This window comes from Thunnus thynnus, chromosome 15, assembly GCF_963924715.1.
Source record: "Thunnus thynnus chromosome 15, fThuThy2.1, whole genome shotgun sequence".
Lineage (NCBI taxonomy): Eukaryota > Metazoa > Chordata > Actinopteri > Scombriformes > Scombridae > Thunnus > Thunnus thynnus.
In genome coordinates, this window is record NC_089531.1 from 27,155,431 (window position 1) to 27,170,281 (window position 14,851).

General features: G+C 39.6%; 1 long non-coding RNA gene across 5 annotated transcripts in view; it reads right to left on the reverse strand.

Annotated features, from left to right (window-relative positions):
• Positions 1-1,683: 1,683 nt before the first annotated feature.
• LOC137198013 (uncharacterized) overlaps positions 1,684-14,851 on the reverse strand; it is a 124,247-nt gene continuing 111,079 nt past the window's right edge. For all 5 annotated transcript variants that reach the window (XR_010931564.1, XR_010931563.1, XR_010931562.1 and 2 more), the window contains 3 exons: positions 11,676-11,776; positions 11,524-11,566; positions 1,684-2,385 (listed from right to left, as the gene is read on the reverse strand). This is a non-coding gene — a long non-coding RNA (uncharacterized lncRNA). The remainder of the gene's footprint in view (positions 2,386-11,523; positions 11,567-11,675; positions 11,777-14,851) is intronic.

The following is a 14,851-nucleotide window of genomic DNA, read 5'->3' on the forward strand; positions in this document are numbered from 1 at the left end:
ATAGCATAGTAAGATAAACAACATTGACATATATTATTATTCTTAACTTCTCTCACTCTCAGTTCACTCATTCATCCCTGGAAACATCCTCCACTGAAAGAAGAAAATATAAAACAAAAAAAGTAGATTTCTGAGATTTCTCATCATAAACTTAAGATGCTAAAAAGATTATGCATATCTTATTCTCGTACATCTGCTCCTGGCACCTCTGCCCTCCTTTACTCCTCTGTTCTTCCCTCCTTTCTTCTCAACACATTTTCATCTCTTGTCCCTCTTCCTCTTCACCTGCTTTCTCCACAAGTTTCCGCATCTCATTTCCTATTCTCTCCTTCATTCTTTTCCCCACTTTCTCTTTCACTCCTCCCTTTCTTCTCTCTTCTTCGCTCCTCAAATCCAGACTTCCACTTCTGTCCTCTTCTCACCAATTCTCCACTCTCCTCCTGGCTCCTCATTGCACATTTTTCTCCTCTCTCCTTCTCTTAACTTCTGCTTTTCACTCATTTCTCACTCCCCTCATCATCTCTCTCATCTCTTGTCCTGTTTCCTCTCCTGCTCCAAAGGTTTTCTGTTTTACCCTGTTTTATTTGTTATATATCCTTTTCCTTCTTGATGTTAAGCTAATGTTTAGCTAACAAGAAAACATTAATACAATACATTACCTCTTTGGCCACCTAATATCATGATTATGAGTGGTCACATGGGCCAACTTATGGAGTTATGGCTATAAAAGCACTATGGCTCACCACATTTAAAGGTTGGGTATAAGACTAAAATTGATTATGTTTAGGTATAGGCCTAATTCAGGCTTTTAATGCAGCTATGTTTAGGTTAAGATTAGAGATTGTTGGAGTCAAAGTGGATGTTCAGATCAACAACAGCCCTGCATTTAAAAAATGCAAGGTGATGCATTTGTTTGATTGTATTGTTTCAGGTACCAGGTACCATTGTTTCAGGTACCAGTAAGAAGATGAGGAACAGATCCATGAATTCCAAGGCATATCAGACCCTAAAACACTGTGAAGTGTATATAATACAAACTCTGGAAAGAACTCAGACTGTACTTTAGAGCTGCAACTATGTCTATAATGTTGGAAAATTCTGAAAAATGTCTATCTCAATTTCCCAGAGCTTGAGGTGACAACTTTATATGTCTTGTTTGGTTCACTCAACAGTCCAAAACCCAAATATATTCAATTTACAATGATCTAAAACAGAGAAAAGCAGCAGATCCTGACATTTAAGGAGCTGGAACCAGCATATTCTTGGCATTTCTGCTTGAAAAGTAAGTCCAACAAGTATTTGGTTATCAAAATAGTTGCTGATTAACTTTCTGTCGATCGACCAATCGATGAATCATTTTAGCTCTACTGTACTTGATCTTGTACCTGAGGATTGTACTTGATTGGAGAATAGGATGGGGTAAGCTTCCCTGAAATTATTGCTCATGTTATTTGTGTGAGGCGAGCTTCTGTACCCTTAACCTGTACTGCTTGTTGATGGTTTGGGACACTCACAGTTTATTTCTCACTACCTGTAAGAACTTGTGTTGCATAGTCCAAGAGTACATGTAGTGGTGAACTGAAATTTGGAATTGCCATGTGTATCAGGTTAGTTAGCTAACTTGAAGTGAGACATGCAGTGAAAAAGTTTATAGTTTTAAAATAAAATGATAAACGCCACATACAAATTCGTAAAAGTCATTTTACTGGTTTACAATAAGTTGCATTATTTCTTAATAATTTAACTGTTCTGTAAAAGAAATTGTAATTATATGTTTTCTACACCCTGCTGCATATGCACCCTTGATTTTTTGTAAAGAGTAAATCTGTTTATATATTAACCACACACCAGCAACCAGTCACAGGTGAGCAGTGCAGCAGCTGGCGTTGGATATATATTACAGTAAGCAGAGTATATCATGAATAAAAGCAGGAACAAGCTTGCAGGAACAAAATGCAGAAACAAATCAGCATTCTGGCTCACAGTGTCATCAAGCAATTGTAACTTGCCAACACCCCATCTCAGAAGAAATTGCATGTGTTTTTTTCTGCTGACATGCATATATTTACCCTTCAAATGAGTGTGAAATATCTGCCTTAAGACACTGACCATCCTGGTCACACTGTAATTTTCACTTGACAACAATAATATTTGTGTATGCAAGTGCTCGTCTCACTGTCTTTCTCACTCATCACACCCCCACATACAATGAAATCCAAAAAACACACAGGTTTACATTCAGGAGCTTGGAAAAGAGAGGAGAAATAATCCCGGGTCCCCATGGGAGCAGATGTCACCGGCACAAACAAGCGACAGATTGCCTCAGCCCACGGCCAGGCTGAAGGTGCTCTGCAGAGCGGAGGGAGGTCATTACTGCTGGCCCTTCTGCACAGGAGGAAACATAGAGGGGGGAGTGAACAGGCTGCAGGGCTCAGCACAGCACTCACACGCTCTCATCTGCTGGCCTTTTTCCTCTGCTAAAATGAAGCAGGTCACATTTGAACTGAAACCACTTACTGAGTTTTTTTTGTAACCTGCAGCAGATCAACTGTGTGCCATTTAGTTGCTGAGGCATGAAATAACATGGACAGAGAACTTGGGGAGACTTTGCAAATTGGAGAAAAGATGACTAGCTTGACCCGCCCAGTAAATGCCTCAGAAAGTTCTTGAACAGAGACTGAATCAGCTCATGCAGATCTTGTACAGGTCCACAGTGCATAGACCCAGTTGATATAAGTTTATAATAGGGTTGTGAAGTAGGAGTAGCAGGTGGTTCAAAGTGTATGTTTCAAAGCAGAAACATGGGATTATTTTACAATACTATAGGTTTATGTTGTGGCCAGGTTTAATTATTTTGACTTTGTCTCTGAGAAATCATGTTTTTCCATCACTTTGGTGTGAAAGAATGGCTCTAAGTACTACAGTACCCATAAGCCTTAGCATATGTTGCTATGGTGAAGAAGTCAATGAGAGGCACATTACAGCTGAGGACTGTAGCTGCTGAATTAATCTAATATAGACCCTAAGTCTGAAAGTGATCAGGTTTAAACTGATAAATGTACAGTTTTATCAGATTTCTACAAAGTGTGATTTTTAGCTTCAGCTTGCCATTAAATGCACTTTGGGAGTTGTATTCTCTGTACTGTTGACGTTCTATTAAAGATCAGATGAATATCTCAAGTTCACTGATAGACTTGGGTCGGTCCCCCAAGAAAATAAAATACAGCCAAAGTGCCCTCTAAGTTGCCCCCACAGTTTGAAAAAATGCCCTCTAAGTTCCCCCTACAGTATGGTGAAGTACCCTCTAAGGTGCCTCCACAGTATGATGAAGTACCTCTAAGATCCACAAAGTATGATGAAGTGCCCTCTATGGTGCCCCCATAGTATGATGAAGTGCCACCACAATATGATAAAATGTGATAGTACCCCCAAAAGCAAGAAAACATGATGTGCCCTTTAAATGAAGAGGATGTAATGCAGTGCCCTATGAGTTACTGTTGTAATGGGGTGAGCTGGAGGTTCTGTCTGGGTTCCCTTCTAGTGAACAAAAAAATGGAAAAAGTGCAATTTAGGGTTCCCCTAAGTCTGACATACTGAAGTGTAGAATTGGGTGTTCTTTCAATCAAATGGTCTTCATCAATAAATGAAACTTCAAGTTCAATAAGGAGGATATTTTCTGTCACATTCTGCCTTTATTCCTCAGTGGTTGAATTTCTGTATAGTAGAAGGAGCAATTTTGGCGCTTCTGGTTCTGGAAGTAAAAGTGTCATTCATTTTTCCCATAGACAATGTTACGTGACTCACAGTTTGAGCACCTCTATGGCTTGGATTGACACAAAACTTTCACAGTTAAATAATTAGCACAAAAGATTAATGATTTCTCAGAAACAAGGCTGAGATCATTAAAACTGATAGCCATAACATACACTCATATGATCATTATATCATCTGAGAGAGAGTCCTGTGTCTCTATGTTAAGTAACAGTAAGGATATTGTCTAAAGAAAATTTTGAAATAGTAATACAGCATAGGGAAATTGGAAACTGCCAGGTACCTATAGGTTGTCTATAGGTATACAGAAAATAATTTATCTTCAAAGCCTGGAGGCCTAAAATAACTTCTGCTTCCCTACTCTTTGATCAATAGCCAATCAGCTGCTATAATGTCTTGGTAATAGCGCACATAACTTTAAACGTCATACCAAACATAGTAATAAAATAATTACTCTGATTATACAGTGATGAGCTTTATTATCCCAAAAAAAAAAAAAAAAGGCTACGCCATCTCAGATATAAAGATGAACTCAGAAATACAGTCCCCTGCTGTTTGATGCCATCTGAATGGATTTGCATATGAGAAAAGAATCATGACATTTGTGTTAAAAACTGCAGGTGTTAACACTGAATCAAAGATTTGGCACTGCAAAGCAGACTCAGAAGACAGAACAGCTGTGATAATAAAAACCGTCTAAAACTAGATCAAAAGGCAGATTTACAAGAAAACAGGCAGAAAGGAAACAAATCCAGAGGGCTAAAGCAAGCAGGCAGAATAGAACAAAGGATGGAACATTAAGCCAACAACATAAAGGACAATCTAAGTGACTAATAACTGCCATTTTTCCTCAGTATACTGCAGCTGGCTGCAAAAGAACAGCAGCTTGATGGACAGATGACTTGGTCAGGTGATACTAAGGCGGCACACTCAAGAGACAGCTAATTGACAGGTGCGGAATGGCAGATCTGGAACGACAAGGGAAAGAGTGTGTACAATGCAAAGATTAATCTAATAAAAAAGGCAGAAGAGGCAAGAGAGGAGGATGGAGCACCTTCACAGAGCACCTGCATACCCATAAGAATATTAGCTGAAGCAACAGAACATAAGACCATGTTTTCTATTTTAAAATGCTCCCCTTGCTCATTGTGGTGCTGAACTTTCACTAGTTTAGACCAAATTTATTTTAGGTCTGGGCTGGGAGAATTCTAGCCTTCACTCTTGAAGTAAACAAGCTAGCACTGTGACTAAGCTAACAGTGGAAAATTGTTCTGTCAGGGCAGAAAAACAACCTAGAGGTCCATGAGGGTTTAAGTGAGAATCCTTTTAAAACCTATTTTGGGTAGCAATATCCCGGACAGCTACTTGCATATAATTTCCTTTTGGCACTTTCACTGCTGAGACTGGCTGTAGCCCAATGACAACCATTGACAGCAGGACAAGGTCTACTGCCGATAAATCTTCTCAACACTATACATTATGGAATGAGTCTAAGAATATGAAAAACTGGCCTACAATCAATGCAAGTGAAGTAATATTGAAGAATACGGAAACAGTTTTCCGTCTCCACTAGGAGAACTGCCTCAGCTAAAGTTCACTTTGGCTGAGATACAGGGTGCATGACAACAAACAACTGGTTTGTGATCTGATTGTAGATTGTAGTAGATGTATAGTTACCTTGCCTCTTTGTTAACTTACATATAAGGGAACACATCAGCCTGCCAGACAACTTTTAGTTCTTATGTTGTTTTATCTTTGAAGCATAAAACATGTATCTCAATTATAACAGTGCTAGGTAGAATACTGTTAACATCAATCAGTCATCCTTAGTGTAAATTTGAGTCTAGCAACAAAAACAACCAACACTGAGAAGGTGAGACTTTATTATTTAACCACACTAGTCTTGAACTGAGAATGTCATACAGATTTGGGTCTGATTGCAGAGGTCAAGGTACAGTACTTGCATTCATGTTTGGTGTCAGAAAAAAATTATAAATACAAGTTGCTCTGTGGCTGTGTGTGCGTTCCGCATTAATGGTGTCAAGCAAGTGTTGATTGTTGAGTGTAGAGGACCATTGCTTTCATAAGCTAACAAGCAATACAAAATATAATGAGAAGATCAAGGGAATCTGATAGCTTCTTGATTAGCTGGCAAGTTGTTCCAGAAGTATATCCTTTTGCAGTTAGCTGCAATAGTTAACATAAGGAGCTCATTTCTGTATTTATTTTCCATTGGATTCAGGTACAAGTGTTTCAAAAAAATTATGGAAAGCTTAAATTTATTTTGAAAGCTTTATGGAGGTGCTGCTTTCCCAGATTTATGTTTTGCTGAGGTTGCATTTCCCAAATTCCTACATTGGAGGCAAGTGCACAGTTAACATGACCCTTAGTCAGAATGGCCATAATTATGAGAATAAGATGCAGATAAAAATATTGCAGAATTTCCTTTTAGGTGATATTGGGACAGTCAACTGAAATTTTCCATGAGCTAATGAAGCAAAATTTCTAAATTTCTCTAACAGAAATTAAGCAACATCTGGATTTGAATGTCAATTGTGCAGTGGTGTGTGTCTAGATGGGTAAACTTGTTAGGATCAATGGAAAGATAAAGTTTTGTATCATCGGCATAAGAGTGAAACCTGATACTGTGTCTATGGATGGCATGTGCTAGGAGGAACATGTAAAAATGATTATGGGCCAAGGATAGAGCCCTGAGGCACTCCACACTTGATTACCTATATTCCTCATTTGACTGAGCTCCCCCAGTAGCAATAGCAACAACACTGAAAATCTGACAGTGGAAATATGAATGAGAAGCCAAAAGGCTGATGAAAAGGTAGATGGAGAAATCAATTCTGACACATTTATCACCCACAGTCTAAAAACAACTGTGGCACCCACAGTTTTATGGCAAATGTGGTCTTGAATTTCAGAAACACCTTTCATCCCCGATGTTTTATCCTTTTATGCTAATCATACTAAAATACCACAATTAATGTTACAGCTTGTGTACACAGGAGACATTATATTTGGGTGGTATCAAGGTATTACGGTACACCAGGGTATTTAGAAATCCCCAAGGTATGATTTTCAATACTGTCAAAAATACAGATGCCACTCTTTCTGTTAAACTGATAGAGATGCTGTATTGAGGTGATGTATTATAGTGCACAGCACACGCCACCAGAGGTCGATCTCTACTGGTGGAACAGGAAGCTGAGCTGAGAAAGATGGCAACTGCAAGTGGTGTGGAATCATGAAAATATAACTTTATCTTGAGATGACTTCTTCCAACAACAAAAGTAGTTTATTAGCCACATGATTTTATTCAACTGCCAGTCTGCTACTATCACCCACACAAAATCTCCGTTCAGCCTACTCATGTGTCGGTATCCACTGCGGCAAGTGTCATTGGGTCTTCCAGCAAGAATCTATGGAAGAGGGGCATTTATTTCCTATCTATTCATTATTCTATGGGCCATAAGTATTTAAACCCAGCAAGACTTGTCTTATTAAGTAAATTGCATATTAGATATAAAGCATTGTAGGCTAGACAATGTCATACATGCTATAATGACTTGCATCACCTAGTATCACCAGCAGCTCAGCTTTTACGTTTTTTTTTTTTTTTTTTTTTTTTTAACACAAATACCCTGGTGAAATGTAAGGAAGGTATGAAGTTATGAAAAAATAGATACCGCCCAAGCCTATTTCCCACAATCTTTAGTTGCCTTATATGCGTCTGACAAAAAATGATTGACTTCTATTTTAATCAATACCTATTTTAATCAATCTACCGTGCAACGGATCACACTTCACTAGTGCTATACACGTTCCCACGCCAAAAGTGTATTCTTGCATATTTTCTTCAAGTTAATGATGGTGATTGTGTATTGGTTTGTGTTGATTGTGAGCGCTGCCTAAAGCGCAGGTGAGGTACACTTAATACTGTGCATGAACTGGTCCTGTGTAGAAACAGATGTAGGTGCTGTGATGCTAACATGCTGCTTTCCCAGCCTGTGTAGACATTGTGCTATACTGATTCATGTTTAAAAATGTGACTTGTAACACCTTTAACGACTGAGAAAACAGATAATAAGCAGTAATACCCTTTCCCTCTCTGTTAAACAAACTCACAAAGGCACGTACACACACACAAGCACACACTCTAAGGACAGTGAGTACAGTAGCCCCAGGCCCAGATGGTGCTCCTTCTCCACCAATGACGATGTTACATAAGTGGATTGAGCCCAGGAGCAAAGGCCTGCATGCCTGCTTTACTGAGCCACAGTGGTGTATGGGATGCTTTCTGTGGAAAAAGGAAAAAATAGAGAGAAGGAGGGGGAGAACGTATCTGGTGCTTGAGCCTGGAGAGACAGACGCATACAGCTTTAAATAGCTCTAATCCCACCCCCATCCTTGCACATGCATTCGGCCACTTTCTTGCCACTGGGTCTCTGACAGAGCACGGGAGGTATCAGGCATCTGCAGCCCTTCTCCGCTCAGCTCTAGAGGGTGTGTGGGTGGGGAGCTGTGTGTATATAGATGTATGTCTTGTCTACAGACGTGCACATCTGTGTGTGCGTGTGTGCCGCACAAGTACTCGGCGGGTAGAAGGTGTAAGTGTGATGTGAATGTTGAGGCGATCTGAGTGGAGAGGTTGGGATTTAAAAGTGAAGGACAAATCACAAGGTTTGGTCAGAACAAGGACATGTTAATGACCTTGGGCTACGATAAATCCCTGAAATAAAGCAATTCAGGCACAGATTGTGTCCCTGGTTTTTTACAAATGCTGTTTATGCAAAATCCCCATTCCTAGATAAAAAGACAAGGTTACTTGAGAGTCGTCTCCTGCTTGCATGCAAGTGACCTAATGCATATCCTAGTCTCGTGCTGCACACTAACATTCCCCACACCACCTACATCATCACTGACATGTGGCCTGTGGTTAAATGCCATACAAATCAGCATTTGCTCATCCAGTACCCTGTTTCCCTGGCTGCCTTCACCTGTCCATCACAACAACACCACCTCTGTTCTTTTTCTCCTCCCTCCATTTCTTCTTCTTTCATTCATTGCCTCCCTCAGAGGCAGCCATCTCCTCCTCTCATTGTCCCACTGTCTTTTGTTGCCCTCCTCAACAAAAGAGAACACTTCAGGCTGTGCTGTGTGTGTGTGCTTGCGTATGACAATGATGCTTCATTTCCTCCAGACTGGCTGCTTGGGTATAATAGCTGGTGTGTTACTGTGTGTGTGTGTGTATGCAGAGTTAGCGCACTACCTCTTTAAGTCAGGAGTGTGACAGCTTGCAGCTACGCTCGATCCTTGCCCCCTGCCATTACTGCAACACACTGCTGTTTGCTGCCACACACATACACTTTGCGAGCATTATCTTGTGCACAATGACGCATTGTGGCACACAGAACATGTTTTTTTTGTTATCATTGCTGCCAAAATAATGAATATTCAGGGGCTTGAGTTGCAATTTGTGATCAATGACTTTTTTTAATTTCTCAATGTGTTGTGGTAATTGCATGACTGGACAAAAAAAATGATATAGTTGTGTAAAGATATTACAGATAGATTAAATAAACTGATTATAAATTAATTTAGAATATAAATTATCTTCAGAAAGTTTTGGCAAAGCTGGAATTCAGCAAAGGCTTAATAAAATAAACTTGTAGTTTTGTGTGACAAAACAATCCCAATTCAGGATCCAGTCAGTTGCTTTATCTGTATCTTTCAAGCGTATCAAAGTTACAGGTCAGAGTCAGAATGTCCCAGTCATACTTTTATGCACATCATGTCAATATTTTAAGCCTATTTCCTTAATCGTTTGCATCTAGATCCCCAGTACTTAGCGCTAGTAGTTTAGGAACAAGAGTAAGAGGCTACAGCCACCCTAGCGGCCATGTGTAACTGTACTTAGTCACAGCAGTGCTTTGAGCTAAACGCTAACATCAGCATACTGATACAATGACAATGCTAACATGCTGATGTTTAACAGGTACAATGTTTACAATGTTCACCATCTTAGTTAAGAGTGTTAGCATGCTAAGATTTGCTAACTAGCGATAAACACAAGCTGAGGCTGATGACTATACCTCCAAGGTGCTTGACTTTGTTCCTCATTCCTCTGTCTCCTCTTTCCAGTCTCAAATCAGTCAAAGTCATCTTCAGCAATTTATTGAATCCTATCCAATATTTACATATAGTTTATTAGAAAGATTTGTACAATACAACAGCCCTGCAAGAATGCACTCTTTGCTTATAATGACTTTCAGTTTGTGTTGACACTGTCAGCAAGGTGTTTAATCACTAACCACAGGTTAGTGATTTATATGGTGCGACTGCTGGGTTTTCATTTTACTTTGTAATAGCTGTCATGAAGCCCCATTAAGAAATCAATAACATATTTTTACTGCTGTACATTAATTTAAAGTGAATATATCAGTGATGTTTGGCAGGACTGAATGGTTTCTCCCACTGGCTCATATGCTGCAAGAAAATGCCACAATAAAGAGTTATATGATACCTATAAATTATAGCATTTGTCACGACTGTCATTCATCTCCCTCGCTCACCCCGACTGAGTCAACACTCACTGACACATATTTCTACCTACTAATTTGCAGTGTGTTTGCCATTGAGAGACACCCTGAGATGTTCTGGGCTCACAATCACACGCATTCAACCATTTCTTGCATTATCTGCAGTAAATTGCAATTACAGGTGTTCAGTTCATGAATGAATCCTCAATTCTGAGTGAACTGAATCATCACTGACATAACTGGATCAGTTGCTTTTTACTTCACTTGTGACTGAAAGCCTGTCAGCTCAGCCATGGAATACTGTACATAGAGTGTATTACTTCATGGTTAAAAGCTTATTGAAAGTCAACGAAAGGTATTGAAACACAATGATGTGATAACGCTGTTGGAGATAGCTGTTTGTTATTAAGTGGTCAGCTTATACAAAGCATGTTTTTACTGAACGGAACAAAACAGTTTGAATCAGTAAACATGTCTTTTGCATGTCTATGTAGTCTAAATGCAATAAATCAAATGGATGGGGATAATGGCATACACTTTTGTACAGTCTGTCCTTGAAGACATTCATGGTGTTGCACTTGGTAGCACACATAAATCAAAGGAAGCAGGCCTAGTTGTGTAAAGAAGGCCCACTTTCACATCTTATCAACTGCTGCGCAAAGTGGGTGTGCTTGTTGGTTTCGGAAAAAAGAGTTATAATTCCTACCTCTAGTTGTAATCTTGTTTTCATTTAAATTAAATGATTTAGAGTTCATTCTTGGCCTTGGAAATGTTGTTGTTGCTTTTGTTGAAAGCTCCATAAAAAGCCAAATCCAAAAATGAACTCTGAATCAGTTTAGTCATTATAAGTACGACTCAGCCCACTCCAGAAAAAGATAATAACTAGATCTTGAATTGATTTTTTCTTTTTTGGTCAACCCTCTTTGTTGTCTGCACAGTCTATTGTATGATTGTAATAATTAATTATTTTGGAGCAGGGGTTGGCAATTAGGTTCAACCATGGGCCAGATTTTTTTCAGCATTGCTCAAGAGGGGCAAACTTGGTTTTACAAGCACAGTGAAGATGTAGGCCTGTTGTTGTTTGTATGTTTAATATGTTGTGTTTGACTATCATGTTAATTCAGTCAAGATTGGAATAACAATTTTATAAAACAGTTTGTTCACTGTTTAATTTACTCTTGCCATGGTTTATTCGACTCACCAGGCGTCTTCTAGGCGACCATCAAAGCAAAGCAAGCCAGCTGCTGTTGATAAAATGTGCAATGTCTTTCTCAAAATCAAAAAAAAGGAAAGTGGATAGTGAAAACAGGAGTTTTAAAGATAAATGGACAGAGAAGTATGCATTTGTCTAACCTTCATTTTCCAACGCCATGCTGGTGTGCCTTCTTTGTAATGAAACAGTTTGGAGCAAGGCTTGGCGATTTCAACATTGCTTTCCCACCTGACACAGAGACCTGAAGAACAAAAAATTAGTCTTGTCAGCCAACTACTCTCATAGTAGTTGAGTTTTTGTCCAAAGTGTAACTCAACTGACAAGAGCTACCATGGCATTTCTCAAAGCTGCTTGGGTGCTAACATGCTAACAACATGCCTTTCACAGATGCCGAGGTGCTAAAGGATTGCATGGTTAGTATGTTGGAAGAACTAGTTACTGATAAGTCCATGGATAGCGTGATTGCTGTGATCAAACAGGCCCCCCAGTCTGTAAGGTCAGTGCAATGCTGTGTAATGCATCTGCGCTGGCAGATGATGTGCATAATGTGATTATTGAGGAGAAAGGTCAAGCACAGTTCTTTTCCTTGGCTATTGATGAAAGTACTGATAAGACTGATGTAGCTCCACTGTGTATTTTTGTTAATTGTTTTGATGGAAAAGAGATCAAAAAAGAGCTGCTTGCATTGATCCCTCTTGAGGGGTCTACCAAAGGTGACATTATGTTCTCAAAGCTGGAGGAACTGTTCACTCTGCATGGACTATCTAACTATCATTGGAAAAGTCAACTCTCTCATAACTGATGGGGCTCCAGCCATGGTGAGAAGACATCGGGAGTGATCAGCAACTTGAAAGGAAATTTCCCCTCACATCAACGGATTGCACTGTCATCCATCAGAGTGTGCTTTGTCCATAACTTCTTTTAGTTCAGCACTTAATTTTGTACAAAGTCATGCATGTGATAAACTTGTCAGAGAAACATCAAGCACACCGTCTTTTCCAACAGTTCATGAATGAATCAGAGGATGCAGTGCACAACGATCTCCTTCTGTATAATGATGTGAGATGGTTAGGTAAGAGAGATGCCCTGGGGCACTTTATGGAACTGTATGACCAGGTAATATATTTCCTTCAAGAGAGCAAGTTGCACGTTACGCCCGACCACCTTCACATCCTAAAAAATGGGGACTTCATGGCCTTTCATTTTTGGCTGATACATTTGGTCACTTGCTCTCAAGCTGTAGCTGCAAGGGAAATCAAAAAGAAACTTGACTTGTTCCAAGCAGACATGGTATGTGGAAGGCTCCTACACTTCAATGCACTGAGAAAACAGCAAGCGGGGCAGCCAGGTCATGCTGTTGTGACTAAAGTAATGGAGACTTTCATCAAGACATTGATAGACAACTTTTCCTTGAGATTTCAACATTTCGTAGTTCCAGAGGCTGCTTTTGAGCATGATCCTCTCACAGTCCAACTATGTGGACATTTCTGTCCACTGTCATGGCCATGGAAATACTACCCTCTCTGGATGCAGCGGCAATCAAGACTGAGTTGGTGGAATTTCAGTCAACAAGCCAAATCAAGCATGCCTTCAGTAGCGCAGAGTCAGTCTGTGCATTTTGGATAGCCTGTTCCCAAGAGTACAGTACAATTAACAAAACTTGTATTATGAGGTTTGCTTACAAGGTTTGGATCAACATACAACTGCAAGTCCTCTTTCTCTGCCATGAATGCAATAAAGACACATTCAAGAAACCAACTGTCACAAAAATCACTGGAGGACTGCCTGCAGCCAACATCCATAGGATTGTAACAGATGGTCGATGTCATTTTTTACACTAGTAAGTATGGCCTAACAGAGCAATTTTGCTGAACTGCTTGGGGGAAAAAACTTTGTGCAAATTAGTGATGTGTTGTAAGAGACTGGAAGTTTAATTGATAGTTTATCCAGACACAATTAACAGTGGCCTGCTGGTTTATTTATAGTTGAAACAAAGTGTTGTTGTTGCTGCTGCCTAAAATTTTTATCAGCATGACATTTCTGTTTGACTGTCACCTATTTCTGCTCATGAGACACAAATCTGTTTTGTCTAAATAGTCAAATAAAATGATTAAATAGGCAATAAAACTGTGTTTAAATTAATGGGGTACCCTACTTGTTTTATACAAATGAAGATGATTAAATTATTCATCTGTGTCATTCATATGGTATGTTTATTAGATGTAATTTCAGAACCAGGCGCTGTCCATTAGCAGTACGTTGCCTGCAGTGCGACCTTAACAGCCTGGCTCAGAACAAGGTGAACTGGCCTTGGTTTGCATGCATCTCTTCATGCAGTGGCATTGAATATTATTAGATGATAAGAGGTCATATTTATCGGGAATTATATTAGACTTGAAATAATATAGTTATCTACAACAGATATATGAAAAATCATGTTAAAGTTTTGATGCAAACTATTAAAGTAAAAACTGTAGCTTTTGTCAAGGGGGCCAAATACTTTTGTTGGAAGGCCAGATTTGGCCCACGGGCCACTATTTGCCGACAACTGTTTTAGAGCCACAGAAATCAACAACATCCTGTCTATGTTCAACAGATTCATTTCCATGATGACGGAGCAAACGCCGTCCGCTGATGAAGGACACGTGACACAGTTGAAAGTCCAGAAAAAGGATATAAGTGGACCATGACTTGGGATTATTTTGTTAAACTACTGTTTCGATGGAGGTCAAGATTGTGCTTTAATGCTTTTACTGTCAAGTTATCTATTAATTTTCATCACACTGGACTGGCATGATGATATTATGTAAACTGGTATCTCAGAATTGATTCTGAGAGGTGGGAAGTGTTAGCTTACGCAACAAAGTCAGAAGTGGATACATAAAAAAAAAAAAAAAACATGATTCAGTTCAGCGAGATGATAAATAAAAAATATCAATGTCACAAACAGCCATACTCTCTCACCTAACTACCATAACTGATTACTGGGCTTCTCTGTTCTTGACTGCCAACCCCCCCCCCCCCTACCCCTCCTCCTCCTCTCATCCCAATCTTCCCATCATGCTGCAGGCAACTAAACAGATCCTTTGTTTTGGATCTTAGAGATGCCATAAAAAGCAGACTGTTTGTTCCACTCTCTCCCTCTCTCTCTCTCTCTCTGTATTTCTCACATTGTGTCATCCTCCTCACCCCTCCCTTCCTCATTCCCTTGTTCTACCCAACCAGGAGATGGTTAATGATTCATGGACAGGGTGCGCACGTGCTATTGTGAGTGTAGCATTACTCTATGGACATGCAGAGAACAGGGTAACATACT